Source organism: Telmatherina bonti (genome assembly GCF_933228915.1).
Source record: "Telmatherina bonti genome assembly, chromosome: 23".
In the NCBI taxonomy this organism is placed as follows: domain Eukaryota; kingdom Metazoa; phylum Chordata; class Actinopteri; order Atheriniformes; family Telmatherinidae; genus Telmatherina; species Telmatherina bonti.
The window spans coordinates 86,375-104,091 of NC_136632.1; positions in this window are offsets into that span (position 1 = coordinate 86,375).

Here is a 17,717-nt window from a genome sequence, read left to right on the forward strand (position 1 = left end):
AAGAGCAAACGTATCATGGGAAATGCAAAAAGTAGTATAAACAGAGTTTACAGGGTGGGAAGAGTGAAAAAAGTTTTTTATGCTGGCTGCAAAAACCCTCTCTGATTCTGTTTGTATTTACACCCCCACTCTTCTACTGGCCCGTGTGACAAGCACCCCCTCTTGTCTGCGGCAGGCTTTTTACGACCCTCTGTTTGTGTGTTTTCAGTGACTTTTGCGTTGATAAACTATTGGAAAAAAGAAGAAGAATTAAACTATTATGATAAATGCAAAAAGAGAAGTAAAAAAATAGAAGTGTTCGCAAAAAATAAAAAGTGCTAATAAATGGATGGGAAAAGAAAAAAAAAGTTGTTTTTTTTTTTTTTTGCTCCTGCAGTCTGCAAAATCCTTTTTTCCCCTCGGTGGTGGGACATGTGTTCTCTTGTTGGTCTGAAAGAAGAGCAAAAAAAAGCTAACTTATTATGATATTTGTAGAGTTTTAACTGATAAAACGAGTACCTTTTTTCTACACACGTCTATCTGCTGCTCATGCGTTTTGAGTCTGTTTTTTACTGAAGGAAGAGAAAAAAAGTTCCTTTAACTGTCCCTGTTTAAATCCTCTAACACCTGGGTTAACTTGCAGAGAAGTGACAACAAGCTGTTAGCTGAGATAATACAAACAGAACATTCTCTCTCTCTCAAAGTAAGCTTTTATTGATTAATTACCCTCTAGCCGGGAAAAAATTTTAAAAATCAGACACCTGGTCCATGTTTAAGAGAAAGGGTTTTTAACCTATGGATGCTCATATATTTAACAGAAACGTGTGGTAAACATACATAACTTACAGAGAAGTGTCAGCAAGCTGTTAGCTGAGATAATACAAACAAAACATTCTCTCTCTCGCCAAGTAAGCTTTTATTGCTTAATGACCCCCCCCCCCCCCCCCCCCCCCGTAGCCGGAAGAAGAAATGTGATGTTTAAGAAAAAAAGTTTCTTTAACCTATGGATGCTCATATATTTAACAGAAAATGTCTGGTAAATGTCGGTTAACTTACAGAGAAGTGGCAGGAAGCTGTTAGTTGAGATAATACAAACAAAACATTCTCTGTGTCAAAAATGAGTTTTTATTGCTTAATGACCCCGTAACGGTCAAGAAACCTGTCAACAACGGTTGCTTCTTATCTGAAAAAAACAGAGAAACAAATTATCGATGTACGTTTCCAAAAGAAATATAAAACCAGTCCTTTAGTCACTTCTAAAAATCACCTCGCTCCGAGAGACAACCTCACAACGCAACCATGTCACGGGTAGGGAAAAAAAACTTCTTCATGTCTAGGCTTTTCATTTATCAGACTTACTGATTAACTTTAATTTATCCGATATTTAGAAATTATAACGATCGCACAGATCCATTCGCCTCCATCGAGAAACGATCTTGGGGCAGGTGAGTATTAAAATCAACGATTCATCTTTTTTTCTAAAAGTTATTTTTTAACTAAAATTATTTGCTTTTTTTTCCTTTACCAGATTTTTTTGATGAATGGGAGGGAATAACGCTTACGCAAACAGATTACGGTACGTCTTTCTTTTCTTATTTAAAATGTAGCGTCTGTCATTATATCATGATTTAAAATATTTGTTTTCCAATTGCTTTACTCACCAGGTTTATTTAGAGCAGCGGCCCGGCGTGATCCGGTCCATTCCTCAGCTTGAAGAGGCTGGATCAGCCCCGGACCGGTCTGGCATACAGGCTAACATCCCGGCAAGCCGGCAAGCCGTCAACAGGCTCCGCAGACGTCCGGTCGTCGAGGGTCCGGTTCCCGGAGATGAGGGCTCAGCTCCACGGATTGATTGTGAACAACCGGAAGCCATTACTACATGCACGATAGGTAATATTTATTTATTATTTCTTTTCAAAAGTCACCGCTGCAATAAGCTTCCGCAAACAACCTCGTGCATGTTACGTCACTTCTCGGCGACGCATCCTGTCTTTTACTTCACCTTTGGAAGTAAAATAGATTATGTTTTCCTCTCTTTTTTTTTTTTTTTCTCCAGAGACGCAAACCAACGCTTCTCGCGACGCGTCCCATGTAAAACAAGGTTAGTTTTTTTTGGACTCTATTATTATTATTATTATTATTATTATTATTTAGAAATATATACAAATATGTCTTCTTGATACGTTTTCATAATTTTCAGAAACACCGGACGCCGCTTCACACGGCGCTGCCAGTGTTGATCAAGGTAAGTCTTTGAATCAGAACAGAAATGAAAATATTAATATTAATTAATTTTAATGATTATTATTTTATTGTTAGAAGTTCAAACGGAGGAGATCAGGACTTTTGCACCGACAGGCAACATCGGCACGAATCGAAGTAAGCCCCACAAAATAAAAATAAATTAAAAAAAAAAAAAAAAAAAGATAACTTCTCATAGGAAGAAAAAAATAAATAAAGTTTTATCCGAACTCTTATTTTTTTTTGGGCTTCTCTCCACAGGAACTAGGCGCGCTCTTCCTGCCGGAAGGAGGAGACTCGGCTTTCAGCCACTACGTGGTAATAACATTGGTAACGTAGCATTTTATTTTATTAACATATCATTGTTTTATTAACAGAAGTTTTATATATCACCTATCTTTCGTTTTGTCTTGAAATGTAGCGCCGGAAAGACGGCGTAACCGCGGACGTCCACGTTGGACGTCTCAGACATATCGGAATCCGCTCAGCAGGAGGGATAATTACGGATGCCGAGGAGACACGCTGGAGACATTCCTGCATCTGAGCCGTACACTGTCTGAAGTTTTAACAACGCTGGGTAACATGCTTCAAAGGTAAGCTGTAAAGGTGTGACATTTTCTACTCCTGTACTATCATGGAAGAGATAAACAGATTGTTAGATTCACTCAATCAGATTCCAGCGGCGTTCGCTAACCCATCTATTCCGTTTCAAGCCGATCAACCCGTTCAAAATAGGGTTAGGGTTATCCTGTACCGTCGGATTTTAACAACTTTGATTTAATAGATCACGCTCTTCTTAACCTACATCGGCCTTTGCATGACAATTTTAACACACAACCCATAAGTCTTCCTGGGACTGAGGTTGAAGAGATTTCACTCCCCGTACAAGATAGCTCTTTAGCACCATCCAGGGGACAAACCCGTCTCATCGTGGGAGAAGACCTGAGCGCTGCTGGTGAAGCTGCAGCTTCCCCTGACATTCTTCAGTTGAACGAACCTGTACAGTCTGGAGGAGGTATACGTGGGTCAGGAGAAGCTGCTTCGCTCGAAGCAGGTCGTCAGCTGTCCCGCGAGCGTTTCAATAATCATGAATTTAGACATACACTGAATCTGCCTGCCAGAGACATTCCAGACCTCTGTCAGTTTTACATCGATGTGCAGACGGGTATTGCGGAATTTGTTGATGAAGTTTACCCTCAGATTCATCGCGGCGATCTGGTCCAACTAGAAATACTGAGCCAGAACAGTCAGAATCATATATTATTACCCGTCACTGAGCCATCCCAGGGAGAGATAATGGATTTATTCGGGGATTTGCTAGACCGGATGGTACAGTCAAATGATAGTGTAGCTTCAGATTCTCGCCTAGAGCTTGTTGTGCAAATCATAACAAACCCTTCAGGCGGTGCTAAACGGAAACTTGAAAAAACAATAGACTGTGAAATTGTTCAGAAAAAAAGACGTCATCTGTACGTCGTGAACAATAGACAGGATGAGCTGTGCTTTGCGATAAACTTAGCCTTTCTAATCTCCCCACATTTCACAGATCAGCAGGCTGCGTCGTTTGGTACAGAACTGCAGCTTCAGGCAGGTCTGAATGCTAATTCGCCCGTCAACTTCAGCGACATTCGTAGATTTGAGGACATTGTCCAGCGTAAAATTATAATATTTTACAGAACAAAAGACCAGCGTCCCTTATCTAAATTTCAAACAGATTTCCCGGACCGAACAAATCCGCTGTTTTTTTTTCTCGCACAGAAACACTATTACGGGATTAAAAATATTGGAGGATTTATAGGGGGTAAATACATTTGCCACTTTTGCTATAAATCTTACAAAAACTCATACGCACACCTGTCCAGGGTTTTGCTCGGTATGCAACGTTTCTTCCTCCACTCAGGAAGAGGAGGCGTCTGAATTTTGTACGGATTGTAACAGAGTATGTCGCTCACATACGTGTTTTTTGCGGCATAAGCAAACTAAACCCTGCTCCTCTGCTCAAACTGCTGATAGCATATGCTCGCTGATAAAACGCTGCAAAAAATGTCACACCACATACCGCGTGGCCAAAGGGAAGGCTTCTCACACCTGCCCTAAATTAAAATGCAACATCTGCGGCGAAAAATTAGCGGCCAAATCAGACCTCGATGTGCATCACTGTTACATTCAACCGCTAACCCAGGATAAGAGGCAGGACAGTAATCTGATTTTTTACGATTTTGAAACATTCACGCACAGGGTCAGCACGTACCATTTCTAGTCTGTACCAAAACGTTGAAGGGTGTCCGATGGGAGTCTTACGGTTTGGATTGCGCACGGCAATTTATCTTGCATTTCAGGAGACCGATGTACTGCGGATCTACTTTTATAGCTCACAATTCCCGCGGCTTTGACGGTTACTTGGTGCTGAATGCGATGCTTGAGCTTGGCCTGAAGCCCTCGCTGATTATGCAAGGCGCAAAAGTTCTCTGCTTTAGCGAACCTGATTTCCGAACGAGGTACATCGACTCACTCTCGTTTCTCGCCATGCGACTTAGTCAAATGCCAAAAGCCCTGGGCTTCGATGATTGTAGCAAAGGCACGTTTCCTCACAAATTCAGCTCGGAGGAGCATCTAAATTACATCGGTCCGTATCCACAAGCGTCTGATTACGGCGTGGACGGCATGTGTCAGCGCAAACAGGATGAGTTTCTTAGCTGGTACACGGATGCGTGTAAAGGGACCTTTAACTTTAAAGCTGAAGCTCTGCGTTACTGTCGCAATGACGTCGAGCTTCTGGCACAAGGATGCCTGAAATTCAGGCAGCAGTTTGTCAGCGACACGAACGTGGACCCGTTCAGCACCGTAACAATAGCGGCAGCGTGCAGTAAAGTATTCCGTACAAACTTTCTGCCGGCTAAAACACTGGCTATCCCGTCCCCTGATGATTATCGACGGCAGTGTAAGAGTTTCTCAAACGCTTCGATTCAATGGCTCGAGTGGGTGGCGGCCGTCAGAAACATTGACATTCAGCACGCGTTAAAAGGCGGAGAAAAGCGGATCGGACCCTACTTTGTAGATGGTTATGCGCAGATTGCCGGTGAGCACTGGGTGTTTTCATACCACGGCTGCTTTTGGCACGGCTGTGCGTCTTGCTTTGACCCTCAGGGCATTTCTCCTATCAGCGGGCTTCCCTACGAGGAGCTTCGCAATGCGACTGAGCAGAGATCCCGCACGCTGGAGACAGTTTACGGCGCGCACGTCGTGGTCATGTGGGAGCACGAATGGGTAAAATTAAAGGCTGAAGATGCGACAGTGCGCGCGTTCATTGAAAACCTAAACATTCCAGAACCTCTCTCACCGCGTCAGGCTCTGTTCGGGGGACGGACGTGCGCCGTGAAGCTTCGGTACACAGCGGCGTCTGGTGAGTCAGTGCGCTACGTTGACGTGACGTCCCTTTACCCGTACGTCAATTATACATGCGCCTACCTGCTTGGACACCCAAAAATAATCAGGCGAGAATTTCTAGATCCGCGTGAATATTTCGGCTTCATCAGAGCCGTGGTTCTTCCTCCGCGCGCTCTGTTCTTCCCTGTTCTGCCCTTTAAAACCTCGCGCGGAAAGCTCGTCTTTACGCTCTGCCGGACCTGCGCGGAAATCAACAATCAGTCGACCGCATGCGATCACAGCGAGGAGCAGAGGGCGCTGACAGGTGTCTGGGTTTCAGAAGAGTTTAAGAAAGCTCTGGACATGGGGTACATAGTGTGCTAGATTACTGAAGTCTGGCATTTTGAGAGACGCGACGATTCCATCTTTCAGGGCTACATTCACACCTTTCTTAAAAACAAGCAGGAAGCGTCCGGTTATCCGACTGACGCGGCGGATCAGGCGTCCCGTGAAGCATACATCTCGGATTATCAGACGCATCAAGGTATCCGGCTAGACCCTGAGAAAATCGAGGTTAATCCCGCAAAACGTCAGATAGCTAAAATCTCACTGAACTCCTTCTGGGGTAAATTTGCTCAAAGGAGCCATTTGACTCGGACCTCACTGGTCACTGATGACGAGGAATTTTTCCACTATGTGTTCTCCGGCATGTACAACGTGGAATATCTTTCCTTTCTGAGTGAAAAAACAGCCATGATTCAGTGGAAATACCACGACCGCGTCATAACTCCTCCAGGTAAAACCAGCAACGTCTTCATCGCAGCTTTACCACCGCTTACGCGCGCCTGAAATTGTACAGTTATCTGGAGCAGCTGGGGAACAGGGTTCTGTACACAGACACTGACAGTTTAATCTGTCGTGGGAAACGGTGAGACGGGTCTAGAACACGGACGTTTTCTAGGTGATTTTACGGATGAGCTGGACGGCGACAGCATACAGGAATTTGTTGCCGCCGGGCCTAAAAGTTCTGCGTATCAGACCCGCGAACGCCAGAAAGTTGTCATGAAAGTTAAAGGGATTACGCAGACGCGCGATTTCGCGACGCACATAAACTTTCAATTCAATTCAACTTTATTTATATAGCGTCAAATCACGGCAATGCCATCTCAAGACGCTTTACAGACAGAGGGGAAAACATAATGAAAGCCAATTCATAACAGCCTATATAAGGAAACCAACAGATTGAGTTGAGTCCAACTCAATCTCCCATCCTGAGCAAGCACACTGGCGACAGTGGGAAGGAAAAAACTCCATTTTAACAGGAAGGAAACCTCCGGCAGAACCCGGCTCAGGACAGGCAGCCATCTGCCTCTGCTGTGTGGGGGGAAGAGGACAGAAAGACAACAGACAACAGGAACTGCTACTCCCGGCCAGGGAGACCTGCTGAGACAGGAGACATACATGTTAATGATGCAACACTGTTATGGGGGGGGGGGGGGGGGGTAAAAGAAAGAGATAAAGAGAAAAAGAAAGAAGCTCAGTGTATCAGGAAATGTCCCTCAGCAGTCTAAACCTATAGCAGCATAACTAAGGGATGTTAACCATCCCTAGCTATAGGACTTATCAAAAAGATAAGTCTTCAGCCTAGTCTTAAAGGTGGGGAGGGTGTCTGCTTCCCTAACACTAACTGGGAGCTTATTCCATAAGAGAGGGGCCTGATAACCAAAGGCTCTGCCTCCTGCTCGGCTCTTTGAGACTCTAGGAACCACAAGTAAGCCTGCAGTCTGCGAACGATGTACTCTGCTTGGTATATAAGGAACTATGAGGTCTTTGATATATAGTGGTGCCTGGTTGTGGAGGGCTTTATATGTAAGGAGAAGGATTTTAAATTCTATTCTAGATTCAACAGGCAGCCAATGAAGAGAGGCTAAAACTGGAGAAATATGATCTCTCATGCTGGTTCTGGTCAGGACTCTGGCTGCAGAATTCTGGATCAGCTGAAGGCTTTTCAGGGCATATTTAGGACAGCCCAGTAATAGAGAGTTACAGTAATCTAGTCTCGAAGTAACAAAAGCGTGAACCAGTTTTTCTGCATCACTCCGAGACAGAATGTCCCTAATTTTGGCTATATTACGTAAATGAAAGAAGGCTGTTTTAGTAACCTGCTTAATATGTGGGCCAAAGGACAGGTCAGGGTCAAATATTACTCCAAGGTTTCTCACTGTAGCACTGGAAGCTAAAGTAATGCCATCCAGGTTCATTACAAAACCGGAAAATTTAGCTCTGAGTTTTTCAGATCCAACGAGAATTACTTCAGTCTTATCTGAGTTTAAGAGGAGAAAATTTCTAGACATCCAAGTCTTTATGTCTATGAGACAATTTTGTAGCCTATTGGGCTGATTTGTTTCATCTGGTTTAAAGGATAAGTATAGTTGAGTATCATCTGCATAACAATGAAAGTTTATTCCATGCTGTCTAATAATTTTGCCTAAAGGGAGCATATATAGTGTGAAGAGTATTGGTCCAAGTACAGAACCTTGAGGAACTCCATGACTTACTGTAGTTTGGGAGGAGGACTTGTCATTTACATGAACAAACTGAAGTCTATCAGATAAATATGATTTAAACCAGCTTAACGCTGTACCTGTAATTCCAATCACCTGTTCTAGTCTTTGTAACAGAATGTTATGATCGACTGTATCAAATGCAGCACTAAGATCAAGCAAGATAAGTACGGACACAAGTCCTTTGTCTGAGGCCATAAGAAGGTCATTAGTAACTTTCACCAATGCCGTCTCAGTGCTATGATGAGCTCTAAATCCTGACTGAAACTCCTCGCATAAATTATTTCTGCTCAGGTGGGCATGTAGCTGAGCTGAAACTATTTTCTCCAGAATTTTGGACATAAACGGGAGGTTAGATATAGGTCTATAATTTGCTATCACCTCTGGATCCAGAGATTGCTTTTTAAGTAAAGGCTTGATTACAGCAGTTTTAAATGATTGTGGTACATATCCTGTCACTAAAGACATATTGATAAGATTTAGTAGTGATGTATTAATTAAAGGGAAAATGTCCTTAAAGAGGCTCGTTGGGTGAGGGTCTAAGATACAGGTGGATGGTTTAGATGAAGCTATTATTTTAGTTAATTCAGAGGGTTGGACAGGACAGAAACTATTTAGACACAAGTCAGATCCTGGTTCTAAGGATGCTTCGGAGACCACAACAGGCTCAACATTATAGGTAGAAGGAAGAGTATTGTCAATTTGATCTCTAATAGTGTCAATTTTATTCCTGAAAAAATACATGAAATCATCACAGCTAAGTGAGAAAGGAATACATGGCTCCACAGCGCTCCGGCTCCTAGTAAGCCTAGCTACAGTGCTGAAAAGAAACCGAGGGTTGTTTTTGTTTTCCTCTATCAATGATGAATAATAAGCTGTTCTTGCCGTACGTAAGGCTTTTTTGTATACGCTTAAACTTTCTTTCCAGGTTAAGTGAGACTCCTCTAGTCCTGATGAACGCCATCTGTTTTCCAAACGCCTTGATGCCTGTTTTAGAGCTCGAAGCTGGGAATTAAACCAGGGAGCCTTCATAATCTTACCTAATTTCTTCTTCTTTAGGGGAGCAACATTATCCAAGGTTGTACGCATTGAAGCTGTTATAGTATCAGCATGTTGATCAATCTGAGCAGGAGTAAGGCTTAAAGGGGGACTCTCAGTCATGCTAACACATGGTAGATGTGAAAAAATTGATTCAATTGATTGTTTAAATTTTGTAATATTGTCTGATAAACATCTACTATAGTAGAATTTATTTTTGGTCAGTGAGTAATCAAATAAACTTTGATAGTATCAAAGATTTAGTGGAGGGCTTTCTAAATGACGCCGACAGCGCAGGGCACATCACCATCCCACAGCACACGATTTGCCGTGATAAAACAAACTTCAAACTCAGGAATCTTTCATATCAAAAAAAATTTAGGGCCGTGTATGATAAGAGAAGACTTTTTCCTGACGGTTCTACTCTGCCTTTTGGTTACTAAATAGGAAGAAAATGTCACACTTTTCAGCACCTGATGAAGCAGAGGCTTTTGAGTACAGACTCAAAACTCCATTTTCATGTTTGTTAACAGGTCCGAGTTCCTGCGGGAAATCCCATTTTGTAAATATTGTTTTGAGAAACTGTGAACATGTCATGGATAAAGTGCCAAAAAATATTGTTTGGATTTACAGCTCTTTCCAGCCCATGTATGCTGAATTGCAGAAATTGAATAAAAACATCAAGTTTGTTCACGGTCTGCCAAATTCTTTTGACGAGGAGTTGTTTCCTTCTGATCAGACGCACTTGCTTATTCTGGATGATGTCATGTTCCAGGCCTCCGAACATCCTGAGGTGGTGAAAATTTTTACAGAGTACCGCCATCACCGAAACATGAGCGTTTTCATGCTAACTCAAAACCTTTTTCATAAGGGTAAACACAGCCGGGCCATTAGTTTAAACACAAACTATATGGTGCTTTTTAAAAATCCTCGGGATAAATTACAGCTGAAAATATTAGCTCATCAAGTTTTCCCATCACAGAGAGCCTTTTTTCTGCAGAGCTTCGAAGATGCCACCAGAGAGAACCACGGTTATTTATTGCTGGACCTGACAGCCACCTGCCCAGAACAGTACAGACTGAGAACGGGGATACTCCCCGGTCAGTGGCCTGCCGTTTACATCCCCAAAAAGTAAATAATAGATCATCATCAAGATGTCAGTGCGCATAAAACGGAATGCGGGTTTACTCAAAGCTCTGTATCATGCAACCCCTCGCCGGCGTAAGGAGCTCCTGAAGCACTGCTCATCAGACTTTCTCCAGGCTCTGAGTGAGATTGCTTTAAATCTTTTAAAGGGCAACATTCCACTGTCGTCTTGCCAGTACAGAAAGCTTAAAGGTCAAAAGAAAATTATCAGATTGCTGGCCGATAAGAAAGCAGGGATAGCAGAAAGCAGAGATAGTCCACCATCCATTGGCTTTTAAGCCTAGCATGTATGCTAAGGGTCTGTAAGCACGGATTTTACATTGACCGTCGCCTTTAAAATCGACACACTTTGTCACCGCATTGTATGAAATGTTCGCCGTGGGCATGTATCTTCTTAAGGCCGGCTGAATCTGATCCAGCAGCTCTTTTTGCCGTGCGTAATACCCTCCTCGGCTAAATTTTACGCTCACCAACGTTTGCGTTTGTGATTTTCGGGAACCTTTTTCCGTCTTTTCATCTTCCGATACTTTCATGAGCTCGAAAAATGCCGCGTCCGGTTGGAGATTATACCACGTGTGCGGGTAGACGATCTCGCACAGACCCACGAGCCACTCGCCGCTCAGCTCAATGGGTTTTGCTAAATCAACAGTATAGCTGGAACTCGTGTTATCTTTAAACACGTCCTTACTAGAGTTGGACGGCAGCGTCACGTAAAATCCGTCTTGATGTAATAGATCCATATTGCTGAATGCTTGAACCTCAACGTACGCAGGTTTTTACGCATTCGTTAGGTCCGAGGTTTTAACCCAGCTGTTGAATTTCTCCGGCCAGTTTTTCCAGCGTACTAAAACTTGTTTTTCACCCCCGATCGTTCGCCGTTTTAAAACCTCCTCTACCTGATACGTTCTGTCTTTACCCATCTTTACTTTCTGCAGCTCGGCTTCATAAAAGGACCCGTCGATGGACTCTCCGTCGTAATCTTGGAGTTTGTACACGGGGAATGCACTCTGCTACCGAAAAAACCTCATCCGTAAAGCTCTGCTCATATTTTTTATCAAACACTCCTCGCAGCTTTGATATTCTAACCAGATCTCCCTTCTTGAATTTCATCTTGCTAGCCTTTGTAACATAGCTCGCTCCGTACAGGTTTCGAAAGACTTGAGAGGCGGTCTCATCAGTCACCTGCATGGGGGTCATCTTTATACTTTGGTGATAGCTGTGGTTATAACTTGTCACCAAATCTTGCAGGACGTCTATGTAACGTTTGGTGTGGTTGGCGGTGAAATATTTCCACATTCTTCCTTTCAAAGTGCGATTGAATCATTCAACCACCGATGCTTTGAGGTCGCTAGCTGTGGCAAAATGTGTAATTCCGTGTTTCTTCAACAAAACTCTGAAACTTTTGTTGAAAAATTCTTTACCAGAATCCGTCTGTAACTTTTTAGGTACGCCGCTTTCTTCAAATACGGATTCGAAAGCTCTCACCACCTCCACCGCTGTTTTCTTCTTCAAGACACGTACGAAAGCCTTTTTTGAAAACACATCTATGACCGTTAATAAATAATTTAAATTGTCGTTATGTTCGGCTAAGGCACGCATATCGCAAAGATCTGCTTGAAATTGGTTCAAAGCCCGTGGGACAAAAACGATATTTCTGGTAAAATGGATTCTGGCAGGTTTATGCAGAGTGTAAGCGTCTGTAAGGACTCTCCACCCCATCCCCGATGTCATTCGCGGTGGCTGCAGAGGTCGGCTTCAAGAGCATGGTTGTCTCTGGCGCAGGGTTGGCATCTTGGTTCAACAGTGTTGACATACATTCATGCGTTCTACTTATATCATGCTAAGGGGGGGGCTTCCTCCAGCACACATCGAAGGTCCAATGAGAAAAGATTGGAAAAGCAAAAAGGGGCGTGGTCTACAAAAATAAGGTTTTTTTTACCGCTAACGTGTCTTTCCAATTTCGACACTCGCGGAAAAGGGAGTCAAACTTGTCCTTCATTTCTTCCACCTTGCTCACCCAGGATTCGCTCGGCAAAACTAACACCGGTCTAAAAACACCGCATTCTGAATTAAAAGACTCCAAAACAAAGTCCTCTTGACCCATGCGCTCCCCGGAGGAGCGGAAGCTGGCTCGGAAGAACCACCGACTTGAGGCGCTGGTTTTTGACTGCCATATAGCGCTGTAACGAGGGATTCTTTGGCTCTCTGTAAATAATTCCCTTCTCGATAGTTTGGCTGGAGTAGCGAATGCCTGATCAGCCTCTTCTTTTTCTTCTGCTTCTTCCCCACCTTCTTGTTGTTCTTCTTCTTCTTCTACCAGAGAATCCCGCTCAATCTCTGAGCTGCTGCTCACCTAACCCTAACCCTAACCCTAACCCACCACCATTTTTAAGACAGCCCAGTCTCCTGATGTCAGTTAAGCGACATTCGATAAAGGCCCAAAACTTTCTCCATCGCACGCCTGGTACAGGCAGAGCTCACCGGTTTCATACTTGAAAAAATACCCCCAGCTTCCACGCACTCCGTATGCAGCAAGAGACCATTCATCCCGCAGAGATTTAAATGAACGCTGCTGGACCCGCTGGACATACACAGTACTTTTTGCAGGAGCTCGAGGAATTAAACCGTTGTCCTCATAGACGGTCACTGCCGTTTCGCTAATCACAGACGGTGTAGCATTCAGCCTGATTCGATTATCTTCATTTGCCATATTGCAGGTCCAAAGAACTGATTCTCTTCTCTGCTGCTCCATTTCTTTTTATTTTTCCTTTTCTACCCCAGTAAGTAAGTAAGGGTTCTTTTTTTCCCCCCGGACCCCTCTTTATACCTCTAGACTCGTTCGGACATGCCCCTAACATGTCCAGGCACACCGTCCAGGCATGCCGTACGTCCAGAAGACATGTCCGGACATGCCGCCCAGGTATGACGTACGGACATACGTCATTTCCGGACATCACGTGGTCCAGGGACCGCCACCGGATGACGTCACTTCAGAGCCACGCCTGGGAGGAGGGAAATGACGTACGGACATACGTCACTTGGTCCAGGGACCGCCCACGGATGACGTCACTTTAGAGCCACGCCTGGGAGGAGGGACGTCACTTCCGGACATCACGTGGTCCAGGGACCGCCCCTCACCCAAGTTACGCCCACTTATGACGTGGCACACGCTGATTGGCTCACTGAGGGGGTGGGAATTCCGGTTCATTAAGCCACGCCCACTTGTGACGTGGCAGCTTCTCATTGGATGACAGGGGTCATAAATCACTCTTTGGTATAATTTGACATAAAGTGGTCCCCCTTCTTTATTCATAGGTGAGGGTAGGAATGTAGATCGACTGATAAATCGAGAAGAATAAATCTTCCAAATAAAATTTTCACAAAAGTTTCTATTGTGAGTGCATTCTCAAGTGGTGATTAGGTTGCAATGAACAAAAATAATTTTTAATTATTCAACATATTTACTAACCTTGATTTAATTAATACAAGACAGAATTGAAAGTAGTAAAACTCACCTTGAGAGGAACCTGTGACCAAATGTATATCTGCATATGTACATAAGAAAAAAAAAGTCACAAAAAAAAGAATCAGACTGACAATAAAAAAAAAAAAGTATTTGGCAAAGGCTGACTTTAAAAAAAATAATGCTTTTTTTTGGCTATTACTGCAAATACAAATAACGCTGTTATGTTACTGCTGGTTGGCCTTAACTGTTTTTTTCCAGGCATATCATTATATTAGGCAATTAAAACATCTTTATTTGTTAATTGTCCCTCATTCCAAAAGCCACACAGCCAGCTCACATAACCTTGTTAATGACAGTAGCAGAATGAAAAGGACCAACAAAGAAAAAAAAGAAGAAAAAATATACACATTTTCAGACACTAAACCCGCGTTGTGATGAGACAAGCTGCAAATATATCATTGCTTTCAGAGCACTAGAAAATTACATTTTACTTTACCTGTGCACACTGAATTGTTCCCAGTCCGTTCTGTTTTGATTTTGAGTAGGTGCAGCTTCGGCCTCTTTAACCTCAGAAAGGTGGGGAGGGGTGAAGAGTTTTCAAACACGTTAGTACAGAACATTCAAAATGCAACGTCTTGTTAGCAGTTTATCCGTGTAGTAGTCTTAAATTCGATGCGGTTAAAAGCTACCTAGTTAATCATAATTTGTAGTCTATTACAATGCATTTCGGTGGTTGTGGATACATATTAAAAGAAAAATAATATTTTTTGATATAAATGATGATATTACTGCCCCCGTTTTAACAGTTTTGTTTTTCTTCCAAAGCAAGTAAACTTCCCAGTCCAACCCGATTTCTCTCCAATACACAAGAGGTTATTACCGTCAGATGGAGGGAAAAGTTATAAAAAATGAGCGTGGGAAAAATAGACTGACCAAAGTTAGCACTACTTGAGGAAATTAAAAATAGCGAGGTGAAAAGCGCCTACCTAATTTTCACGGCTTCTTTTAGCAGGACACTACAAACTGACACATTATCAGAAAGCATAAAAATGTCAAGTTCCTAAATATACTTACAAATTAGACGTGCAGTCTCCTCTCGCTATAGACGTGCAGCCATGCCAAACTCATTTTTCCGTTGACGTCGTTAGAGCTGGAACGTCGTGACGTAAGCGTACGCTGTTTTTTTTTTTTTTTTAAACTTTACTTAAGTTCATTTTAAAAGCGGTGTTTACTCACGATATCTGAGTTATACATAACTATAACTACATCAATCGTTCAGATAGTACTAAAGTTTTAAGTTGGTTGAACTTGGCTACAGGTTTTAATTGTGGTACTCTCATCCTTTATGAGTGAGGTTTACTGTTCGGGTTTACAGTGTGGGGGGAATATTTATGCCTAAGTATCTAATGTTACCCGATTGTAAATTAATGTTGGATGGATTTCGAAACCTACAGTTAATTGGTAGGACTGTGCTCTTAGACCAATTAATAGTCAGATAGTGATGAGAATTTATTAATTAGTGAGATTGTTTCAGATAATGATGTTTGTGAGTTTTGGAGGAATAGTAAAATATCGGCATAAAGGCTTATTTTATGAATTATATTTTTGGACTGGATGCCCTTGATTCTGTCGAATTGCAGCAGCTAGTGGTTCAATAAATACAGCAAAAAGTGAGGGAGAGAGTGGACAACCTTGTCTGGTGCCCCTTTGAAGATTAAAACTTGGAGAGGTTTGATCGTTTGTCCTGACTCTCGCATTAGGGGAGCTGTAGAAGATTTTGATCCAGTCAAGAAAGGAAGGTCCAAAGCCAAATCTATTTAAAGTAGCTAATAAGAATTTCCAATTCACTCCATCATCCACGCCTTCTCTGCATCCAGAGAAACTATTGTTGTTTCCAGGTTATTGATGGTAGAGTAATCTATTATATTGATTAGCCTGCACGTGTTAACAGAGGAATATCTGCCTTTTATAAAGCCTGTTGGATCAGGGTGTATAATGAGTGGAGTTACTTTTTCTAACCTTGCAGCTAAAGTTTTACAGATTGTTTTAAGGTCTGCATTTATCAGTGTTTGTAGCTAGATGGAAGTGTGGAGTCTTTCCTTGGTTTTAACAGTACAATTATGCTGGCAGAATTCATGTTTTGGGGTAAGTAGCCATTTTCCTTTATTTGTGTCACCATTTTGAAAAAACGTAGGGGCCAGTGTTGTCCAGAATACTTGATAGAACTCTGCTGGGAAGCCATCCGGTCCTGGGGCTTTTTTACATGGCATATGTTTGAGGGCTTCATGTAGCTCCTCTGCTGTAAGGGGGGAATCTAAGGCTGTAACGTGTTCCTGCTGTAGTCCTGGGAGGTCTATATTATTAAGAAACTGATTTATGTCATTATCTGATGGATCTAATTGGGATGTATACAGATTTTTATAGAAGTCTCTAAAAATGATATTTATTGTATCAGGGTCATGTAAGATATTACCTGCTGGATCTTTAACAGATGAAATAGTTGCTCTTTGTTTTTAGTTGACTGCCTAAAAATTTTCCAGATTTGTTGCTGTGTTCAAACCTCTCCAAGCGTAACCTTTGCACCAGAAACTCCGTTCTTTCATTGATTATTTTGTTTAATTCAAGTTTCGCCTTCCTTATTTGATTCAACGTTTGTTCATTTGGTAAAGCACTGTAGGCATCCTCTAATGATTTAATTCTTAATTCTAGTTCTGATATTTTTGAGTTATCCTTCTTTTTTTTATATGATGCAAAAGAGATATTTCCTCTCATTACCGCCTTACCTGCTTCCCACAGAACACATGCTGAAACTCCTGGTTTATCATTATTTTCTAGGTAAACAGCCCATTCTTTTGTGAAATAGCTGATAAAGTCAGGGTCTTTAAGTAGTGCTGTATTGAATCTCCAGTTTTTATGCAGGTGGTGTGATTCTCGTATTTCTTACAGTGAAGGAAACTGGTGCATGATCACTAACTGTAATGGGGTAAATCTGGGTTTCTGAAATCATACACACCAACGAGCTGCTAACCAGGAAATAATCTAGCCTAGAATATGAGTGGTGAACTGAGGAAAAAAAAAAGTGTATTCCTTGATATTAGGATGAAAAGACCGCCATATATCGCAAAGACCAAGTTCCTCCATATATTGTTTAACAGTGTTTGTAGATTGCCAGTTTCTATTGTTTTCTGAATTATTCATCCTGTTACCAAATTAAAATCTCCTCCTATGATAAGTGTGCTGTCTGAGTGTGTCACGGTCAGAGACCGGGGTGGAGGGGTGGACCCAAAAGCAGAACGTACAGATGAAGAGGTAAATGAAGTATTTTAGTACTCAGATCCTGTTGGTCTGGTCCAGGGAAGAACTTCTCAGATAATTGGAATTCTGATGATAGTGGAGGTTGCTGGGGGGGTGGCCTCTGGTTGTGGTGGTTGGCCTTGGTTTGAGGCAGGACAAGCAGGCAGGCATAAGCAGTTGGTGAAGTTGGCTGAGGAAAAGGATCCTGATCCAGGAAGACGTCTATAATGGTCTTGACGTGCTGAGGAGGCAAAGAAAAACAAAATGAAATCTCTAGCGATCAGCCACAAGGTAAGCACTGGAACTGGCCTGATTACCACACAGTAAAGAGAGACAATCTGGCAAAGACTGGAGCTCCAGCTTATCCTTAAATAGCAGGATAAATCAGGAAGATGAGCTCCAGGTGGTTGTTATTGAAGCTCCAGACTCCGCCTCGGGTCCCCATGGCAACCTGCACAGACTCAAACAGCAAACCATGACAGTGTTCTGAGACAGTTTTAAAAAAGGAATGAAAGAAGGAGGAATCATCCACATTTGGCCCATATATGTTAGCTAAACATAACTTCATATTTTGAATAATGTCACTATAATATATCTTCCTTCTGGATCTGTGGTTCTGTTGA